Source organism: Podarcis vaucheri (genome assembly GCF_965113315.1).
Source record: "Podarcis vaucheri genome assembly, chromosome: 11".
Classification (NCBI taxonomy): domain Eukaryota; kingdom Metazoa; phylum Chordata; class Lepidosauria; order Squamata; family Lacertidae; genus Podarcis; species Podarcis vaucheri.
Window position 1 is genome coordinate 15,560,984 of NC_138749.1, and position 20,375 is coordinate 15,581,358.

The 20,375-nt window shown below is 44.2% G+C and overlaps 1 long non-coding RNA gene across 1 annotated transcript; it reads right to left on the reverse strand.

Annotated features, from left to right (window-relative positions):
* Positions 1-15,197: 15,197 nt before the first annotated feature.
* On the reverse strand, positions 15,198-20,375 carry LOC309514323. The gene is made up of 3 exons (XR_014211924.1): positions 19,343-20,375; positions 17,612-17,709; positions 15,198-15,836 (listed from the first exon to the last, which is right to left on the reverse strand). It is a non-coding gene; the product is annotated as an uncharacterized lncRNA (long non-coding RNA).

The following is a 20,375-nucleotide window of genomic DNA, read 5'->3' on the forward strand; positions in this document are numbered from 1 at the left end:
CTCACCTGTGGGATCGGCAACCTATAGCCCTCAGCCTGTTTTCATAAGGTCCTTGACCTAATTTCATGAGAGTGGTGAGCAGATAAATAATTGGGTACCACTGGAATATGGCTCTTGGCGGATCCCACCTGATGAAGCACAACCCTGGACAGAAAAAAGTCACCTACCTTTGCCCTAACCTGCATTGCCTCTAATATGCACATGTAGTCAGCCATCCCCCTGGAATTGGGAGACCCAACTCATTTCAGATAGCAGGGTCCTTCCATTGAGAATTTCGTGTCTCTCCATAAGGGAATGAACTTGGAATGCCTGATTTAAAACCAGTTTAGGTCCCTGGGAGTACACAGTTGCTCACTCATGAAGATGGGCCCACTTACAAAGGAATATTCAGACTCCCCAAAACACAGACTGGCAAATTGTTCCATCGTTGGGCAACCCCCTGTTGTCACAGAGTTGTCCAAGATTTGCACTGCACCAGCCACTATGGGTGGGGGGAAGAAATCTGATTCAATTCGACTTTGAAGGCCGTTTGCATTTTTGCAAAATGGTAGGAGAATCAAAGCATGGCTATCCTTCATGTTTTGCACTTCTCTGAATTTAGTACAGCTTGCCAGTCAAGCGATTTTTGCAAAGAGTCGCCCATCCCCACCAACCTCATGCCAGTTTCCTCAGATTAGAGATCAGAGTTTTCCCCCTCACTGAAATATGTCCAAGTTCAGTATTCACTTATGGTCTGACTTGTTCTTCTGTTGCCTGTCTTTCCTTTATTACACATGGATCACATTTTGCATGTATGCAGCCTCCAAGAAAAGAAAGTCTATTCTCATACAGACAGACACCAGCAGGGTGATTCACCATCCATTGCCTAACCCAAGGTGATGAATATTGATTTTTGTATAATGTATTTTTGGCTGCGAGAGCTCCTTCGCAGAAAGGATCATCTTCATGCATTTTTAAAATCTAAGTAGATGGGATATACCTTTTGTGGTCATAAACATCTTATGATTCAGTGATTTAATATATATATATATATATATATATATATATTTACTCACACTTTTCTTCCTCAAATGTGGTGCTTCCTATTTCCCACCCCCCTACATCACAGCTCGCTTTCCCTCCTACTGAGACTCTTGCTCACCACATTTCTTTGTTGCTTCCTTTCATCTGGTCCTTTTTCTTATTCACTTGTTTGCCTTCCAATTACAAGTGGGCCCAGCAACAAAATGTTGAAGTGTCAAGGGCTTCTGTTCAGAGTTCCAGCCAGCCAGCCATGCCATCTTCTAAGAGACTCCATTCCACCACCACCCAGTTTCCCATTCCTTCTCCAACAGTCAATCATCATCCCATGGTCACTGAACAGGCTCACTCCTCGTTGGACTCTTTTGGGTCTCTTTTGGGGGTTTATCCCCTTAAGGAGTATGTTCTTGTGCATGAATGGTGCTGTTTTGGTTGCATAAGGATTGGCACTCAGCAAATGAGTTTCCTGTTAGTATACAGGATATAGATATTGTAGTTATGCCTATTCTAGATCTAGCAACTGCATGAATTATCTCCTTCCAAATTCTTCATGTGGGCTCCATTTTCCAAAAGCCAAGAGGGCCCAGAATACTGAATTTCAAACTGTGGGGGCAGGTATTGTGTGCTTCATACCATTGTATGCATTCATTCAGGGGCATAGGAAGGGGGGTGCAGACCGCCCTGGGTGAGGGGGTGACAAAATGGCACACCGTGGAGGGCAGAACTTACCACAGGGCCTGGCCTGCAGTGTGCCTGAGCCACGCATCTCTCCTGGGAGTGAGGTGGTGGTTTGGGCCCCGTGCTGCCCAAAATGGCAGCATGGGGCTTGCGTCTACTAGGCAGACTCTGTGGGCAGCTCACCGCATGGCACCACACCGCCCCCCTGGGCGGATTGCCGCGGCCCCCATGGATGGATCACCACAGTGCCCCATGCATGGATTGCCCCACCCCTCTGGGTGGCTGGAGCAGCTAGCTACGCTCCTGCTTTCATTGACTTGTCATTGCTCCCTCAACGTGTTCAGGAGAAAACAGGTAATACAATAAAATGGATAAATGAGTTTCTTTCTTTGTCTGATGGCATTTAAAATACCATTACACTCGAGTAGCTAGCTAGTGAATCCCATGGGTTGATTGGTTGCACTTATATGCCACATTTCCACAAGCTTTGCCCAAATCAGCTGACAGCAAACACCCAAAACATTAAAATAGAGAACATTGGAATTACAAATATAAAAGCTACAGTACATGTTAGCAGTGGCGTAGCGTGGGTTGTCAGCACCCGGGGCAAGGCAAGTAATTTGTGCCCCCTAACCCGTGGATTTGCGCCCCCTAACCCATGGATTTGCACCCCCTACCCCTAACCCCCAGATGTTGCGCCCGGTGCGGCCGGCCCCCCCTGCACCGCCCACGCTACGCCACTGCATGTCAGTAACTTCAAAATTACAAAAAAAAACCCAACAGTTTAGCAGACACAGAATAAATCCAACCAATCTAGGCTTACGTACATGAATGCAAAACAAAAACAAAAGTTAACCGACAATAAAGTTTTTGGTACTGGTCTACCTGCCCTCCAAAGAGCCTGGCTTACATACAGTTCAGAGGTGAGGGATGCATGATGTACAACTGGCTCCCACACCTCTCCTCCAAAGGAAGCTGGCAGGACCAAAAGGCAAATGTTGAGGAGAGCCATGAGGACAAGTCTCTCCCCCAGCCTCTTGCAAGTACCAACTGCTGAGGCAGGTTATAAGCAGTAGCTACGGGTGCAGGGTGGTATGCAAATAAAATAAAAAATATGGGGGTTTTTTTTGCTCTGCTGGCCCTCATCTGCCCACCTTCTTAATTGCAAGTTGTCCAAGCAAAGGCATTGCCTGTCAGGTTCCCATTCTTCCTTAGTGTTGCCATTGTAGAACTCATCAGGGAAGAAGGTGGGGAGAAAACTTGAAGGTGTTTGTTGTTCCTTTCATTGGCTCTGGCTGCACCTACTCTTTCGGCTCCCTGTCTTCCACCCCGCCAGTCCCAAGAGGCACCAGCCACCTCTGTGTTAAGGGAACACAGGTGTTCTTTTGTTGGTAAGCCTAGAGCGATCCTTCACACAGTACTCAAGCTAGCCACCATCATAGCCTCCTCCTCTCCTGTGGGTGGAGAAGAGAAAGTGTGCTAGAGACATGCACACAGTCTCATTCCGACTGACAAATACCTGGAGCCCTTGTTCAGCTCCCTTTTCTGGCTTGCTGTGGTTCGACATCCTTTGCTGTGTACCCAGAGGAGAATGCCAGGAAATGCTTGTTTGAAAAGCCGCAGCTAACAGATTGGGAAATATACCGTATTGGCCTGAATATAAGCCTCACTTTTCCCCCCAATTCCGACCGTGAAAAGTTAAAGTGCGGTTTATATTCGCTACCTTACGTTATGCAGCCAGGAGCAAGGGGCAAACAGTGCCAGGAGTGAGGTAAAGCAGCACCCACCCCGCGCATAGTCCCCCATCCTCTCCCCCAAGGCCGGGAAGTGAAAGGCCACGGCAACACAGCGCAGCTCACCACCCTCAACCCTGCCCAGTGTGACAGGCTTCTTCTGGTTTTAAAGTAACAGGATATAACTGAGATAGAAACTGTTGTCTTTTTGGTGAACTGGGGGGCGAAAGGGAGAAGTTAATTACTTTAAGACATTCTTCTTTGTTACTGTGTCCCCCTAGAAGAAGTTTGAAACTGTTACAACTGCAGCTGGGCTAAGGGGATTTTCCACTTCAAAACAACTCTGACTCTGATCGTGAGATTGACCTTGGGCTATATCTTGAGGGTTATGGCAGATGGGAAAGAGAAGATAGATTTGTTACAAGCAACGAGGTCTGGCAGAGTATTTCGCACAGACGGTGGGCTGCAAAGAAGGGCTTCGACATCTGGCCCTTCTGGTTTACCAACAGTAACCTCATCGGCACAACCTAAATCCAAAGGTATGGCAGCTGACGATGCCCTGGCTCAGGCACTAGGAAAAATAAATGAATCTTTGGAAAGAATAAGTAAACAAGTAGCCGAGGCATCGGGCAAAATTGATCAAAATACCACAAGTATTAATAATTTGGGACAGAAGGTAAATACCAATACAGAAACTATCCAGAAATTACTGCAGGAATCCACCTCGACACGAAAGACAGCCGAAGAGGCTAAGGAAATTGCAACTGCTACAGCCACTGTTGTAGAAGAGAAGATACCACCGTTGCACAAACAACTTGAAGACCACAAGTCAATACTGTCTATGATTGAGTTGAAGGAGAAACAAGCAAATTTAAGGGTCAGGGCCGTACCTGAATTGGAGAAAGACAATTTGATTGAATTTCTTACGCAGGAATTTGCAGACTTTTGGAACCCAGATTTGGGGAAGGATAGTTTCAACATAGCGAGTGCTTTCAGGCTTGGAAAAGGAGGGAGGAAGAACAGGGTGAAGAAGAAGAAGAAGAAGAGTTTGGATTTGATATCCCGCCTTTCACTCCCCTTCAGGAGTCTCAAAGCGGCTAACATTCTCCTTTCCCTTCCTCCCCCACAACAAACACTCTGTGAGGTGAGTGGGGCTGAGAGACTTCACAGAAGTGTGACTAGCCCAAGGTCACCCAGCAGCTGCATGTGGAGGAGCGGAGACGCGAACCCGGTTTCCCAGATTACGTGACTACCGCTCTTAACCACTACACCACACTGGCTCTCACAACAAACAGTGAGAGACTGTTTGTTGTTTTTTTTTTGTTTTTTTTATAATAATTTTTATTACATTTTTCCAAATTACAGAAAAAACAGAAGGAAAAGCAGAATAGAAGAGAGAAAGAAAAAAGAACAGAAAATCACATCCATTTCAACAGCTTATTTCAAATTTCCATTGGACTTCCCCACATCTCCCGCATAATGCATTCTTGATAATAAAGTCATCAGCAAATTATACCCTTATTTCGTGTGTTTCTTTATATTTTCAGTTGCAATTTAAGTTTAAATCTCTTATTTTCCATTTACTCTAAGAATATAACATGATATCATTTTTACCCATTTAAACCTTGATTCTTTCACAAATGTTAGCAATTTCATAGATAATTAAATTTCATTGCTGGGGCTAACGTTCCAAATCATACGACGTCTTATGTTTCATACAACTTATAATATTTTTGCAAATAGTCTTTAAATTTTTTCCAGTCCTCCTCCATTGCCTCTTCTCCCAGGTCTCGGATTCTTGCAGTCATCTCGGCCAGTTCCATGTAGTTCATCAATTGCGTCTGCCACTCCTCCAGTGTGGGCAAATCTTGGGTCTTCCAATACTTGGCGATAAGAATTCTTGCTGCAGTTGTAGCATACATAAAAAAAGTTCTGTCCTTTTTTAACACCTTCTGGCCGACAATGCCCAGAAGGAAGGCCTCTGGTTTCTTGGGAAAGGTGTACTTAAACACCTTTTTTAACTCGTTATAGATCATTTCCCAAAAGGCCTTCAATCTTGGACAAGTCCACCAGAGGTGAAAGAATGTCCCTTCAGCCTCCTTGCATTTCCAACATTTATTATCAGACAAATGGTATATCTTAGCGAGCTTGACTGGGGTCATGTACCACCTGTAAACCATTTTCATAATGTTTTCTTTCAAGGCATTACATGCCGTAAACTTCATACCGGTGGTCCATAACCTTTCCCAGTCCTCAGACATAATATTGTAACCAATGTCTTGAGCCCATTTTATCATGGCTGATTTAACTGTCTCATCCTGAGTGTTCCATTTAAGCAGCAAGTTGTACATTCTCGATATTACCTTGGTCTTTGGTTCTAACAACTCTGTCTCAAGTTTCGATTTTTCCACCTGGAATCCTATTTTTTTGTCTAACTTAAAAACCTCATTAATTTGGGCATAATGTAGCCAATTTTGCACCTTATCCTTTAATTTTTCAAAGCTCTGCAACCTCCAATTACCTCCAATGTTTTCTATTATTTCCCAATATTTCGGCCAATATGCCTCCATATTGGATGTTTTCCGAGCTTTGGCCTCTATTGGTGAAATCCACCTCGGGGTTTTACTTTCCAATAAGTCTTTGTATTTTTTCCAGACCATAAATATTGCTTTTCTGACAATATGGTTTTTAAACATTCCATGTGTTTTCCCCTTGTCATACCACAAATACGCATGCCAACCTAACGAATTATTAAAGCCTTCCAGATCTAGGACATCAGTGTTTTCCAATAAAATCCAATCTTTCATCCAGCAGAAGGCCGCAGCTTCATAGTATAACCTTAAGTCCGGCAGGGCAAACCCCCCTCTCTCCTTTGCATCAGTTAGTATTTTAAACTTTATTCGGGGCTTTTTGCCCTGCCAGACAAATTTAGAAATGTCCTTCTGCCACTTTCCGAAACAATCCACTCTGTCCACAATCTGCAAGGCCTGGAACAGAAACAACATTTTTGGCAAAACGTTCATTTTTATAGCTGCAATTCGGCCTAACAAGGATAGTTTCAATCTTGACCAAATTTCTAGATCTTTTTTAACTTCTGACCAACATTTTTCATAATTATCTTTAAATAAATTCAAATTCTTGGAGGACAGATTGACCCCCAGGTATTTCACTTTTTTAACAATGTTTAGTTCTGTTTCCTTCTGAAATCCCTCTGTTTCAGTAACCGTCAAGTTTTTCCCTAACACCTTAGTTTTTTGTTTATTCAGCTTAAAACCCGCCACCCGACCAAATTTCTGAATCAATTCCAAAACTCTTTTTGTACTAGGTTCTGGCTCCTGTAATGTTAAAACCAAGTCATCTGCAAATGCTTTCAGTTTATATTGTTTCGCTCCGACCCGTATTCCTTGTACCTACCGTATTCCTTGTACAGGGTGAGAGACTGTTTGATCACCCTCCAAACAAAAGAGGAGAGAGACAAAATCTTGAGTCTGCACTTCCAGAAGACCTTGGAAATACATCAGTCAAAAGTGGAAATATTTAAGGATATTCTGAAACATCTTTTGGACCTTAGGTCCAATTATAGAGATTTGGTCGCCCTGTTGAGAAGCAACGGAATCATTTTTAGGTGGAAATTCCCCCAAGGCTTATCCTTCAGTTATAAAGGGAAGAAGATAAAAATAAGATCAGAAGACGACAAAGATAAATTTTGGAGAGACCACGGAGAAGACCTGCAGAAGAAAGTTACAGGAGAGCTAAGAGCACTTGTAAGTGAAACTTTAGACATACCAGATTTACCTCCGGAACTAAAAGACCGCCTGAAGAAGGTGATACCACCGACAGAACAGGAACAGGCACTGGGTGCAGTTGGAGGAGAAGTAAAGTAACTACATCATGGCTCTGCAACTATTAAGTTGGAATTGTAATGGTTTGAACTCCCCTCAGAAAAGGAGATCTGTGTTTCATTTATTAAAAAAGGAACAATTGGACTTGATTTGTTTACAAGAAACACATATAACAAGGTTACACAGGAAACTACTGATTAATAAAAGACTTGGTCAGGAGTTCATTTCATCGGACAAGGTTAAAAAAAGAGGGGTTGTGATTTATGCAAAGGACAGATTATTACCGAAATTTATCTTTAAAGATGACCAAGGAAGATTTGTGGCAATTGAAATTCAAATACAAGGAGAAAATTTTTTGATAGTAGGAATTTATGCACTAAATGAGGGGAAATTTGATTTTTTTAAAAAGTTGCATGAGACCCTGATGGACTATCTGGATTATAATGTGATTTTGATGGGAGACATGAATGGAGTGGTATCTACACATATGGACAAGGCACAAAGACAGGTAGTCACTAAGGATGGTAGACTACCGAAAACTTTCTTTGAGATGACAGACAACTTGGACTTAGTTGATATTTGGAGAACAAAGAACCCCATGGCTAAAGAAGGAACCTTCTTTTCTGAAGCCAATATGACATGGACAAGAATTGACCAAATATGGGTAACTAGAGGAATGGCACCAAAGACAAGAAAAGTGGACATCTGTCCAAAAACCTGCTCCAACCATAATGCTGTTAAGATGGAAATGAAACTAATACCAACTGGCTCCTTTAGATGGAGGATGAATGACACCTTATTCAGAGATGAAGAAGTGCTTAAGAAGGCCCAAAAAACCTTGAGAGACTATTTTGAGATAAATATGAACACCAATGTGGAAAAAAGAGTAATCTGGGACGCAAGTAAAGCGGTTATGAGAGGGTTCCTGATACAACAGAATGCATTAAAGAAGAGAATCCAAAATGAGAAGAAGGATAACATTTTGGAGAAAATAAAGGAAAGTGAAAAAAAATTGAGAGCAAAACCAAAGTCTCAAGAGATTTTGAGAGAAATAAAGTTATATCAAGTGCAATATATGAAAATGATGAATCAGGAGATAGAATGGAAAATTAAACAAATGAGACAAAAGACATTCGAGTCGGCTAATAAATGTGGGAAATTGCTGGCTTGGCAAATGAAAAAAAGACAAAAATTAAATACAGTTACAAATTTAGAAGTGGAAGGAAGGAATATACAAAACCCAGCTGAGATTAGAAATTGTTTCCAGAGGTATTTCAAACAACTATATACACAAGCTCTCATGAGTCTTTGGGGCAAGCCATTATAGTGGTACCTCAGTTTATAAACTTAATCCATTCTGGAAGTCCGTTCTTAAACCGAAACTGTTCTTAAACCGAGGCGCACTTTCCCTAATGAGGCCTCCTGCCGCTGGTGCCTTTCCACTGTTCAGATTCCATTCTTAGACTGAGGTAAAGTTCGCAAATCGGGACACTACTTCCAGTTTTGCGGAGTTTGTAAACCAAATCGTTTGTTAACAGGACTGCTCTTAAACCGAGGTACCACTGTATTGTTCAAGGTGATATACTGCTTTACATTTATAGTGCATATGGGGCCTTAAACTACTACCCTTATTTCCATTCTATTGTGTTTAGCTGTCTCCGAACTGATTTCTTCCAGACTTTTGCATCAGAAGACAACAGATTAAATATTAACCCTTGGAGGAGGAAATGTAAATGGAGTGGATCCAGGCTTAGTCATGCTTAGAGCAGGCTGATTCAAACTAACAAGACTCAGGGTGGCTGAGCTGACTTCCACGAGACCATGGTATGTATGACTAAGCCTAGGTCCAGCCCTATGGCTGCTATCCAAAGGAGGAGCAATGCATGGGAGAAAGCAAGATGCATGACTGCAATCTGGATTGTTTTCACTATTGTGTGGTAACTGTTGGGATATTCCATTTCCACCTTAAGGAACAGGCATGATTGTTGTGTGTCACGTGTCTGTTTACACTCCAGCACAGCTTGCTGGGAACTTCCGTTTAGCCATCTTGCTTTGGACATGAAGGAGATCAGACATGTTTCCTTTTGTCCTGATGTACGCTGAATAAACTGCTTGTAAATATGCTCACACAGCCTCTCCTGCTACTTCTGTTGCGCAGTGTTTACTCTGCTGAGTAGCATGCCCTAACTTCTGAAGCTCGGGTCGCAGATTCATGCTGCACCAAGAACTGGGGTTTGCCCGGCACACTGGCCAGTGGGCTGGAGCCAGCTGGGGGCCTGCCAATTGCCCCTGTTTCCTTGGTTGCATGCCAACAGTAACCAGCTACCAAGGAGGACAGGGATCGTGCACCTTGAATAGTTAATATCATTATAGTCCCATCTTTCTTCCACCCAGGTATTCAAGGCAACAAACAGGTGGCCTGATCAGCTTAGAACCTTCAGCAGAGTGGCTGCATCTTGTGCTTTCAGGCCATGCTGGGAAAGAGGACCCAAAGAATCCTAGGAACTATAGTATGTTGAAAATGCTGGGAATTGTAGCTCCATGATGGGTAGTGTCAGGGAACTGACATCGGAGCCAGAGGCGGAGGCGAGGCTCTCAAATGATGCTGGAGAAGGGCCCAGCAGGGGGAGAGGCGGCTCACCAGCTGGGGAAGGAAATCAGTGTAACACCAGGGATAAAGGGGGGCAGATGGGGGAATCGGCGAGGGGGCTCCAGGACTCCTCACCGGAGATCAGCGAGGAGAGCACGGGTCCTCCGCTACCCACACCCTCCCTGCACAGAAGACTTCCGCGCAGGGAGAGTAGGAGGAGACTTGGAGTCAAACAACTTTTATGCTGGAAAAGGTTTAAGAAACGCCCACTGATGATTCTGCCAGCGACTGAACAGCCACGAAGTGTAGGGCTGTCCAGACAAAAATGGTTTAACAAGGCAAACTAGCCAGGAATGGCACCAACTTGCGCACGAGTAACCCCTACAGTTATTACAGGTAGCTACAGTTCCTTCAGGATTTGCGGGTGGGGGGAAAGCCATGTGCTTTAAATATACTTAACACACGCTACTAAAGATTGCCTGTGAATGGAAGTGCAAACCTACATCCAGGGCAGACGTAAACTGCCTATTAAATTGCAGAGAGAGTTGGGTGGGGAGACCTCAGCCAGCTCTGGGGAAGAGAGGTTGGCATCCTGTCCCCTGTACTGTAGCATACAGTTATCCACATTTGGTCTGTTAGTTGGTTTAAGCTAGACAATCCATGGCACCATCCACATAGTGTCTATATTAACTCTGGTATCAGAGGTAGTAAGCCTCTTTCTGGCAGTTGTTGGGATTCATGTTTACAAGAGTGCAGTTTTGCTTGGGGGCTTCTCACAGGCAACTTGACTGGTCACTGCGATAACAGATTGCTGGGCTTTGGTCTGATCCGTCAGTCTCTTCTTATTGGGTGAGAAGCTATCATGCTGTTGGCACTCCCGGGTAGCATTAGGAAAAATGTGGTTAGTGCACATATTTTTCCAATAATGCAGAAAGGCTCCATCTCCTGGACCACATTAGCTAATTATCTCTCAAGTCTCTGGCTCAAATCTGATGCGGTCCTTGGCTGTTATCTTTAATGGATCTGACCATTGTAGTTTATGTTCTGATTTCACTTTAAAAACATATTATTATATGAAAATGAATCTGCAACTTGTTTTATGGCATTTGCTCACTTTCGGTGCTGAAAAAGTTAACTGGCATATCATATTGCAGTAGCTGTCAGATGGACATTGTGATTAATTGCTTGCTAATGGTCACTTGAGATTTCTGCCGATGAGGCTTAATGGTTACTGGAGAGGACACACCCCATGTTGCTTGGAAAGACAATAGAGAAATAGTTGGGGGGGGGGTTGTAATTAAGTCTGCAAATGAGAATAGCTGTTCATGAGTAGCCCAAATACTAATCAGCCAAGATGGGCTGCATGCAGGGCTGATAAGAGGCTTGGAAATTCCTAGGCTCCACATGATAAGCCACAGAGGAAGGCAAGGTAAGGAGATGCAGAAGAGGATGGCTGAGTTATTTCTCTTCTGCCAAACTAGGCTGACAGGAGGACAGAGAAGGGAGGTCAGTCTGCTCCTAAAGGAAGCAAGGAGCAACTGCCCAAGACTTATGTGATATATATATCAGGGGCAGTGGTTCCCCCCAGATGTTGTTGACCCCAACTCCCATTAGCCCCAGCTAGCACGGCCCATGGTCAGGGATGATGGGAGTTGTATTCCACAACATCTGGAGGTCAGCATGTTGGCTATCCCTGATTAAGTGTGTGTGTATATGTCATTAAAAAAAAACTAAATAAGAATCTGCCATCCTCAGAACCTCTCACTTAGAAGTGGATAAGAGAGCGATATCCTGTTGCATAGGCCCCAGCTCTCTAAGGATAGCACTGCAACTTGATTTCCTTTAGAGCAGCCTTTCTCAAGCTGTGGGTCCCCAGATGGTGTTGAACTACAACTCCCATCACCCCTAGCTAGCAAGGCCGGAGCTCAGGGGTGATGAGAGTTGTAGTTCAACAACATCTGGGGACCCACAGGTTGAGAACGCTGCTTTAGAGGAAAGAGCACTAGAGATGGTGGTGGTGGTGATGATGATGATGATGATGATAATAATAATAATAATAATAATAATAATAATAATAATAATATATTTACCTATCTTTTGTAATGGTTGACTTGGTGTTTTTTTTATTTTTTCCTTTGGGTATGTATATGAAACTTAATAAAAAGAAATATAATAATAATAATAATAATAATAATAATAATAATAATAATAATAATAATAACAACAGAATTTTAAAAACATGATAAAACATCAAACATTAAAAACTTCCCTAAACAAGGCTGCCTTCAGATGTTTTCTAAAAGTCAGATAGTTGTTTATTTCCTTGACATCTGATGGGGTGTGGCATTCCACAGGGCGGGCGCCACTACCGAGAAGGCCCTTTGCCTGGTTCCTTGTATAACCTCACTTCTCGCAGAGAGCTCACTCTGGATCAAGACTTTGCTGGTGCTCTAGGTGGGGCAGCTCTAAAGCAACTCCACTGATGCCTGGCTGTTGTTGGCACAACACTTCCTCCTGTCCAATCCTCTGACTTGAAAATGTCTGGTTTCTTTAACTTCCCTGGACAGCTCCCAGGCTATCTCAGCATCCTTGGTCTGAAAGAACACCCCCACACTGCTGGACAGCTCCACTGTCTGAGCAGTAGGAAGGGGACCAGAGCCCCTCAGTGCCAGTTCTGTGGGAAATGAGACATTTTTTAAAAGCCTTGTGCATTTGTCATATAAACAAGTTGCACATGCATATTTATAATAATGTGGGCAGATTTTTATTTTTTTTAATGTTACTGCGGAACATAAGGAACAAGAACAGGGCATTTCTTAAAAAACCCTATCCTTAATCATTCCCAGTTCCTCACCATTGCTGCAAAACTATGAGATAATACTGTGATTTCTTTATTTTTGCTTTGTCAAAAATCTCCCTTTCCCCCACATATCGCTCCAAGGCTGGAGCTGCTTCTGTGAGGTAGTACTGACTTTTTGCAAAAGGGAGTGGTGGGCAAGTGATGCCTTCTCGTCTCAGATCCAGCACCGTTGTTTTAATGCCGAGCTTGAACGGATTTTTTTTTTTATGAGTTGCTTTTGGCAACAGCTGGCATCATTATTTGCTGGGCTCAGGCTCCGCCACTGCAATTCAAATGATATCGTTTCACTGACAGAGCATATGCTCCTGCTTTTTATTAATCTACAAGCATTAGCTATGCATGCGTATACTCTGTAATTAACAAGCAGCCCTTTCCGTGGTATGAAGCATTTTTTAACAAAACAAAACCCTGCGACAAGCAACTTTCTATTGAAGGAAGTGTAGCAGATCCTTTTCAACATGAATGTATGCAATGGCAGCTCATTAGGATATTGTTACAAAAGAGAGAGAGAGAGAGAGAGAGAGAGAGAGAGAGGGTGACTCAGCTCACTTCCTAAACAGTAGGACATTCCGGGAATGGCATCTTTACAAGGTATATTTCCTGGTAATAAGAAAACACTGGAAACCTACCATCTTTTTTTTTATAATATCTGGTTATTTACAGACCTACAAATAGAGCACATTGGAGGCAAGCTGAATCATAAACCAAGGCATACTGCTGCCCCCAAAGTCAGTGCACCCAAGGGCATTTTTGCCTGCAACCAGCTACTACAAAATTGCAGCTTGCTCTGCCTGAATTCAAAGCAGCAACAGTTATTGTGCTGTTCCTACTGGGGCATTCCAAAGGCTGGGCAGAAATTTCCAGCCATTAAGGGCCATTAATATCTTATTGTTTACCATCCACTGCTCTCAGTGATTCATCTTGTTCATGGAAACATTGAGTTTAGCACTTTAGGAGTGAATCGCTAATAAAACAAAATACAGAGAAGCCCTGGAAGCTTGGGGGTGAGTGGGAATCTGAAATCTGCTTGCTGCTGTGCATCTGTGGAGGAAGACAATAAGGTTAAGGATGAGCAGTTGCTTTGCATACTTAAGTGTTCTGCACCAAATCCAGTGCTTGCACTCGGCTTGCATAGAAAATATACACAAAGCCTAGAGCAGAGGTCAGCAACCTTTTTCAGCCATGGGCCAGTCCATCGTCCTTCAGAGCATGTGGTGGGCCGGACTATATTTTGAAAAACTTTCAGGGACGTGGGTGGCGCTGAGGGTTAAACCACAGAGCCTAGGGCTTGCCGATCAGAAGGTCAGCATTTTGAATCCCCATGACGGGGTGAGCTCCCGTTGCTCGGTCCCTACTCCTGCCAACCTAGCAGTTCGAAAGCACATCAAAGTGCAAGTAGATAAATAGGTACTGCTCCAGCGGGAAGGTAAATGGCGTTTTCATGCACTGCTCTGGTTCGCCAGAAGGGGCTTAGTCATGCTGGCCCTTTACCCTTTACCTTTAACTTTCAGATTTCATAGAATTGTAGAGTTGGACGGGACCCTGAGGACCATGTGGTCCAACACTCTACAATGCAGGAATATGCAGCTGTCCCTTACGGGGATCAAACCTGCAACCTTGGCATTATCAGCACCACACTCTAATCAACTGAGCTATCCAGGGGATATGTTGCAAGAGATGTGTCCTACCAAGTAGGACACAGGAGTTATACAGAACAGGCATTTTAAATTAAAGAAGCCTGCTTAACACCCCTTGTGCCCTCTGGTTGACCTGAGGCGCTTGCTGTTTCCTCAGCTTGTGTCACTGAGTCAAAGCCTCCTACCTGCTTTCTGAACTCTCTCACTGATGTAAGGCATGTTCACATCATGTTACATTCAATGAGTGAACCATCTGTGTTACATAAATAGTTGAGCTATATGCTCATCCAGTTATTCACGTGTAACATTCAATGATCGTACCAGCTGTGTAGCTGTGCTTATAATAGCTAAGCTGGTCAAATAAAGCAGTGTACAGCTTTTCACAAGCACCCTTCTATACATGTAGAGACAGCTTATAGCTGTAAGACCAGTTGAGAAGGTGGTGGTAATTTGCTTGTGACCTTGAACCTTCAGGTACTTGTCCATCTTCCAGAAGCTGCTATGGTCAGTCAGAATCTTCTCTGCAACTGCCTCCAAGCTGCCATTTCTCTCTTTCTCTCCAGCAAAATTCAAGATTACAAAAAGCAATTCTTTTAGCCATTTCCCAGGTAGGTAAAATACAACACAAAGTCCAGGGCCATGAAATAGCCACTAGCCGTTAAAAGGCCATTTATCAGAACTCCTTTGCCCACTACCAAGTGTCAGGTTCTTGAAAATCCAAAAAGAGCAAAAGCAAATGCTATTTTGCAAAAGTGAAGCACATATTTATGGGTTTACAAAAAAAGGAGTATGTAGACAAATAACAGAACATTGCAGTTAATTTTTTATTGCCTGGGGTTGCTTTGTATTATGTCATTTTCACCAGATGAGATGTTGAATTGGAGCAGATAAAATATTCTCATGAAGGCCTTTTTTAAAAAATAACACACACACAACAACAAATCCAATCAATATAGCCCCCTGATTGCTGAATGCAATGGATTTGATTAATCAAATATGTGACTCATATTTTCTTTTGGTTCCAAACTTATTGTAATGGTTCTAGGGGTTGCTCGTGCGTAAGCCGGTGCCAACACCTGGCTGGATTGCCTGAGTGAACCTTTTTTGTCCGGACAGCCACTCACCCGTGGCTGTCTCAATCGCTGGCAGAATCCGTCAGTGGGCGTTTCTTAAACTTCTTCCAGCAAAGAAGCTCTTTGACGCCTAGTCTCCTCCTACTCTCTCTGCGCGAAAGCCTTCTGCACAAGGAGGCCGTAGGCAGCGGAGGACCTCTACTTTCCCCGCTGGTCCCTGGCAAGGAGTCATGGGACCGCCTCGCCGCTTCCCCCATCTGCCCCCCTTCTCCACTGGTGCTACGCTGATTCTCTTCCCCAGAAGATGGGCTGCCTCTCCCAATCCCGGGACGCTCTCCGGAATCCCTCTGGATTTTGCTCTCTCCCTCCGGCACTGATGGCAGTTCCCTGACACTTATGTTTCCTGAAAATAAGGGAAGAGAATAGGGAATAAAGCACCAGTTAGGTGGTAAACAGCAGGGGGCTGCAAAGCCTATTAAGAATGAAGTGAGCCAACTCAGCACTGGCTTTAGAGTTGTGTGATCAGTTCTCCCACACAGGGCACCAAGCTGAGGGGGCACACCATCAACATCATCATCACCATCCTATATTTATTCAGGTGCCTACTGAGAAGATCCATTTAAAAAGCAACTGTACCAAAATGAATTACTGTGAAAATAAGGGGGGGATTTTGTCCTCACCAGAGTGCTATATTACCAAAGTCCCCCACCCCCTTGCTAACTGGGCATCTTTTATACAAAAAAATTCGCCAACTATGAAGCAGAGACATTGGCTAGATGAAGAAGTCTGGGCCAAAGTTGAAAGAAGTGGATCCCACTGTAAGCTGCACCTTTAGCCTGAAGCAACTGCCACACAAGTGTGTGTGTGTGTTGTGTGAATGTGTGATATTGTGTGTGTATGTGAGAGAGAACAAACCCATTTCAGCTCCTGGGCTCCTGTTTTTTTAATAAAGAATCTTGCATAAATCAATGCACAGTGCGAGACTTTTGCCTCCAGCTGTGAATCAAATGTATGTGGGTTGATGACAGAGCCTTCATTATGTAGGGGTGATAAATACATCACCTTCCCTCCCTCTCCCACCCGTCAGAGTCGGATGGGAAGACAAAAGGTGGATTGGCATAATGGGAACTTGGAAGCATCAGTGTAGCAGGAGGCTTAGAAATGGGAGCACATGTCTCTGGCTGGCAGGAACCACGTGTTTCTCTTTAAGGGCCTCAGCTGTGAAACGGCAATCAGTTAGTCTGGGGAAGCGGGTCGTGACTGGGGTAGGGAAGAGCCTCTATTATCCTCTCTTGTGTATCCCTGGCTCTTCAGTCATTAGTTTGCCATTTCGTGCAGGGCCCTTTCCCATATATGGCTGTGGAAAAATCTCTCTTGCGGGAGCTACAGGGGGTGGGAGGCTTATGTCTCCATCAAGAGCAATGGCCTGCCCGTACTTTGATTTATGGCCTTTTCCATCACAATTTGTCTGCAGTACCTTTAAAGACCAATCTACTGGCATTATTTATTTTATGCTTCTTTGGGCTTTGGGGGATGGGCTGAGAAGGCACAGCTTGGTCAAGGTCTGTGCACCAGACGTTCTATAACCGGCTGATGCAAACAGCAATGCTAGCCATCTTGCAAAACAACAACAACCCTGTTCTACATACATTTCATCCTAACTCAAAGAGCTTCTAGGACGAGGGCTGCCAGTGTTAAGGACAATGGTTTAATTTCCTGAAATGTTGCTTACGTTGCACTGGTGTGTGTTTATTTGTTATTTTTTGCATAGGGTTCTTCCTTTGGCAACAGCTCTCTCATGTGATTGGCTGGCTGTGAGTCACATGAGAGAGGCATTCCATTCTGTTGTGACTGTTATTCAAATAACTGTCGTTTTTAACTGTTTTCTGTTCTCCTTTCTCTGTGTGTGGGAGAATGGCTGCTGAGTTTGGCTTCTCTGGATGCTGCTGAGGGCAATGCGCTGTCGGTGTGCTCTGTCTGGGTTGAAGCAGACAGAGGAAGATCCCTAAATGTTAACAGGGAGGAGAAACCTGTGCTCTCTATAAGGAGCGAAGTGAGTAAAATGAGGTTGTAGATATGTTCTTCTTTTCAGTCATATGAAAGTAAAGTTCTTTTGAATATTAAGAGTCTGGACATTTCATAGTACACACCCACACACACCCACACTCACACACCAACCAGTCAAGATCAACCAAGACTGGAACCAGCATTCTCCCCAGCAGCCTAGTCAATGTCCTCCTTTAGGGTTAGCCACTCGAAGCTAGAAAGAGCCAGTCCTGTGGCAACAGAGTAAGATGCCGTTTGTGCCATAACTAGGGCTTCTTGCTGCGCACGACAAGATGGCGCCCTCTACCCATTCCATGCACTGAGGCGGAACCTTATTTCTACACTACCAATGTGATGGTGTCCTCCACTGTATCCGAGATCAAACCTGCCAAAAGGCATGTGCATCTCTGTAAAAGCTAAGTAAATTAGTAGTGGTGTGTATTCAACCACATCCATAAGCACTATTATGGCACATCAATAGCCATGGCCTCTTCCAAAGCGCTCTGGGAGCTGTAGTTTGTTAAAGACACCGAGAGTTGTTAGGTAAAGGTAAAGGGACCCCTGACCATTAGGTCCAGTCGTGACCAACTCTGGGGTTGCGGCACTCATCTCGCTTTATTGGCCAAGGGAGCCAGCGTACAGCTTCCGGGTCATGTGTCCAGCATGACTAAGCCATTTATGGCGAACCAGAGCAGCGCACGGAAACACCGTTTACCTTCTGTAATAGTAATAGGGGTTGCTCGTGCGTAAGTTGCCGCCACTCCTGGCTAGTTTGCCTGGTTGAACCTTCTCTGTCTGGACAGCCCTTCACTTCGTGGCTGCTTCAGTCACTAGCAGAATCTGTCAGTGGGCGTTTCTTAAACCTTTTCCAGCATAAAAGCTGTTTGACGCCAAGTCTCCTCCTACTCTCCCTGTGTGAAAGTCTTCTGCGCAGGGAGGGTGTGGGTAGCAGAGGACCCGTGCTCTCCCCGCTGGTGTCCGGCGAGGAGCCCTCTCGCCGATTCCCCCATCTGCCCCCCTTTATCCCTGGTGTTGTGCTGATTTCCTTCCCCAGCTGATGAGCTGCCTCTCTCCCTGCTGGGTCCTTCTCCAGCATCACTTGGGAGCCTTCCCTCTGCCTCTGGCTCTGATGTCAGTTCCCTGACACCTTCCCACTGGAGTGGTACCTATTTATCTACTTGCACTTTGATGTGCTTTTGAACTGCTAGGTTGGCAAGAGCAGGGACTGAGCAATGGGAGCTAACCCCGTCACGGGGATTCAAACCGCCAACCTTCTGATCGGCAAGTCCAAGGCTCTGTGCAGGCCCCACACTGAACTACGGTTCCCAGAGTGGTATAAAAACAGTTCTTCTTCCCCAGGAACTCTGGGAAATGTAGCTCTGCGAGGGAATCGAGGGCCTCTTAACAACTTTCAACACCTTTAACAAACTATAACTCCCAGGCTTCTTTGGGGGAAGCCATAAGCAGAATGACAGGGCTTTATATTCACAGTGCGAATGCCCTTGCTGACATATACACTCCCTCTGGAATGCAAAGGGGTCAAAAAGTTCAAATGGAAAAAGCATAACGTTTTGAGCCCAAACCAGCAAATTCAGGACAAATCTCCTGAAGCTGTATATCATCCAGGTTGTCTGACCTTTGTGCAGATTTTTTTTCCCCTCCTTCAGTGATGTTATTCAAAGACAGAGTGCTTTCCCCAAAGCTTTGTACTTCCTTCTGTTATGTCGTTTTAGATCAACATCTAAATTAAGCAACATTCTAGCATGGTGCATTCCCGGGTAATTAGTGTTGTTGTACACCTTGCCACAGCGAGGGAGGGAGCACCCACACCACCCATCTTTCTGAAGGCTGAGGATACTGTACCTTTGTTATGTAAACAAGGATGTAAAATGTTCCAGCTTCTCTGCTCTAGAGATTCCGCCTGTTGAGCTTTCAGTTTCCTTGGAACAGTCTGTTTTCAGCCTTATATTTTGTAAGAACTGCGTAGCTGAAGTTCGGAGAGCTCTCTTTTCTTGTTGTAGGGGAAGATAGCTGAAATGGCGTATTGTACACAAATGATGTTCCTTCGATTTATTAATGGGTCAAGGAAATGGTCATTTTTCATTGTGAGGAAGTCCCTTGTAATGATACTGTTCGAGTGAAGCAATCTGGTGGATGCATGTTTTCCTGTTTCTGTCGAAATACAGCCTTCCCAAAATGACATCATTGCTGGCTGCTGGTCACCAGTTTTTGCCACAGCACCACTAAATATGCAGGGTATCCTGAGTAAGGAGCAGGGAAGAGAAAATCTCCCAGGGTGCGAGGATGAGGGAAGAAAGTGAAGCTCCCAGGCAAGATCTGGGAGGGTTCACCTTTCTCTGTGTGGGACAAGCTACGATTTACCTGTGAAAGAGGACTTTGTATTCTTCTCTCTCTCTTTTTGTTATGTTTTTGTTTAGTTCTTTTATTGTAATGCCTTAATAAAACTTTATAAAATAGAAATAAAAATACCCAGGGTCTCTTCTACCTTATCAGTTTCTATATGGCCTTTCCTGCACTGAAATTCTTTATGTGTTGACACATAAGTAATGTGAATCCAAGGTTTGTTAGTGAACTAATAATTTTGATGGGAAATTGATGAAGTAGGCATGGTGCATACATTCAATGATTCTGCACTGGGTATGGCAATGATTGGCTAAACTGTCCTTACATCACAGGACTGGATAGGAAAAGGAGCGTTCAGAAGCAGCACTAAAAGAGGCTTAGAGAATCTCAGGCTACAGGGCCAAATGTGGCCCTCTATTTGGCCTTTGTGACCCTATGCTTCATCTCATCCCCAATACACACTTCTTACTAGTTTTGCCTGGCTGGAAAGTTTCCTTGCTAGGATGGATCTGCAGCAGCAGATCTGAGATTA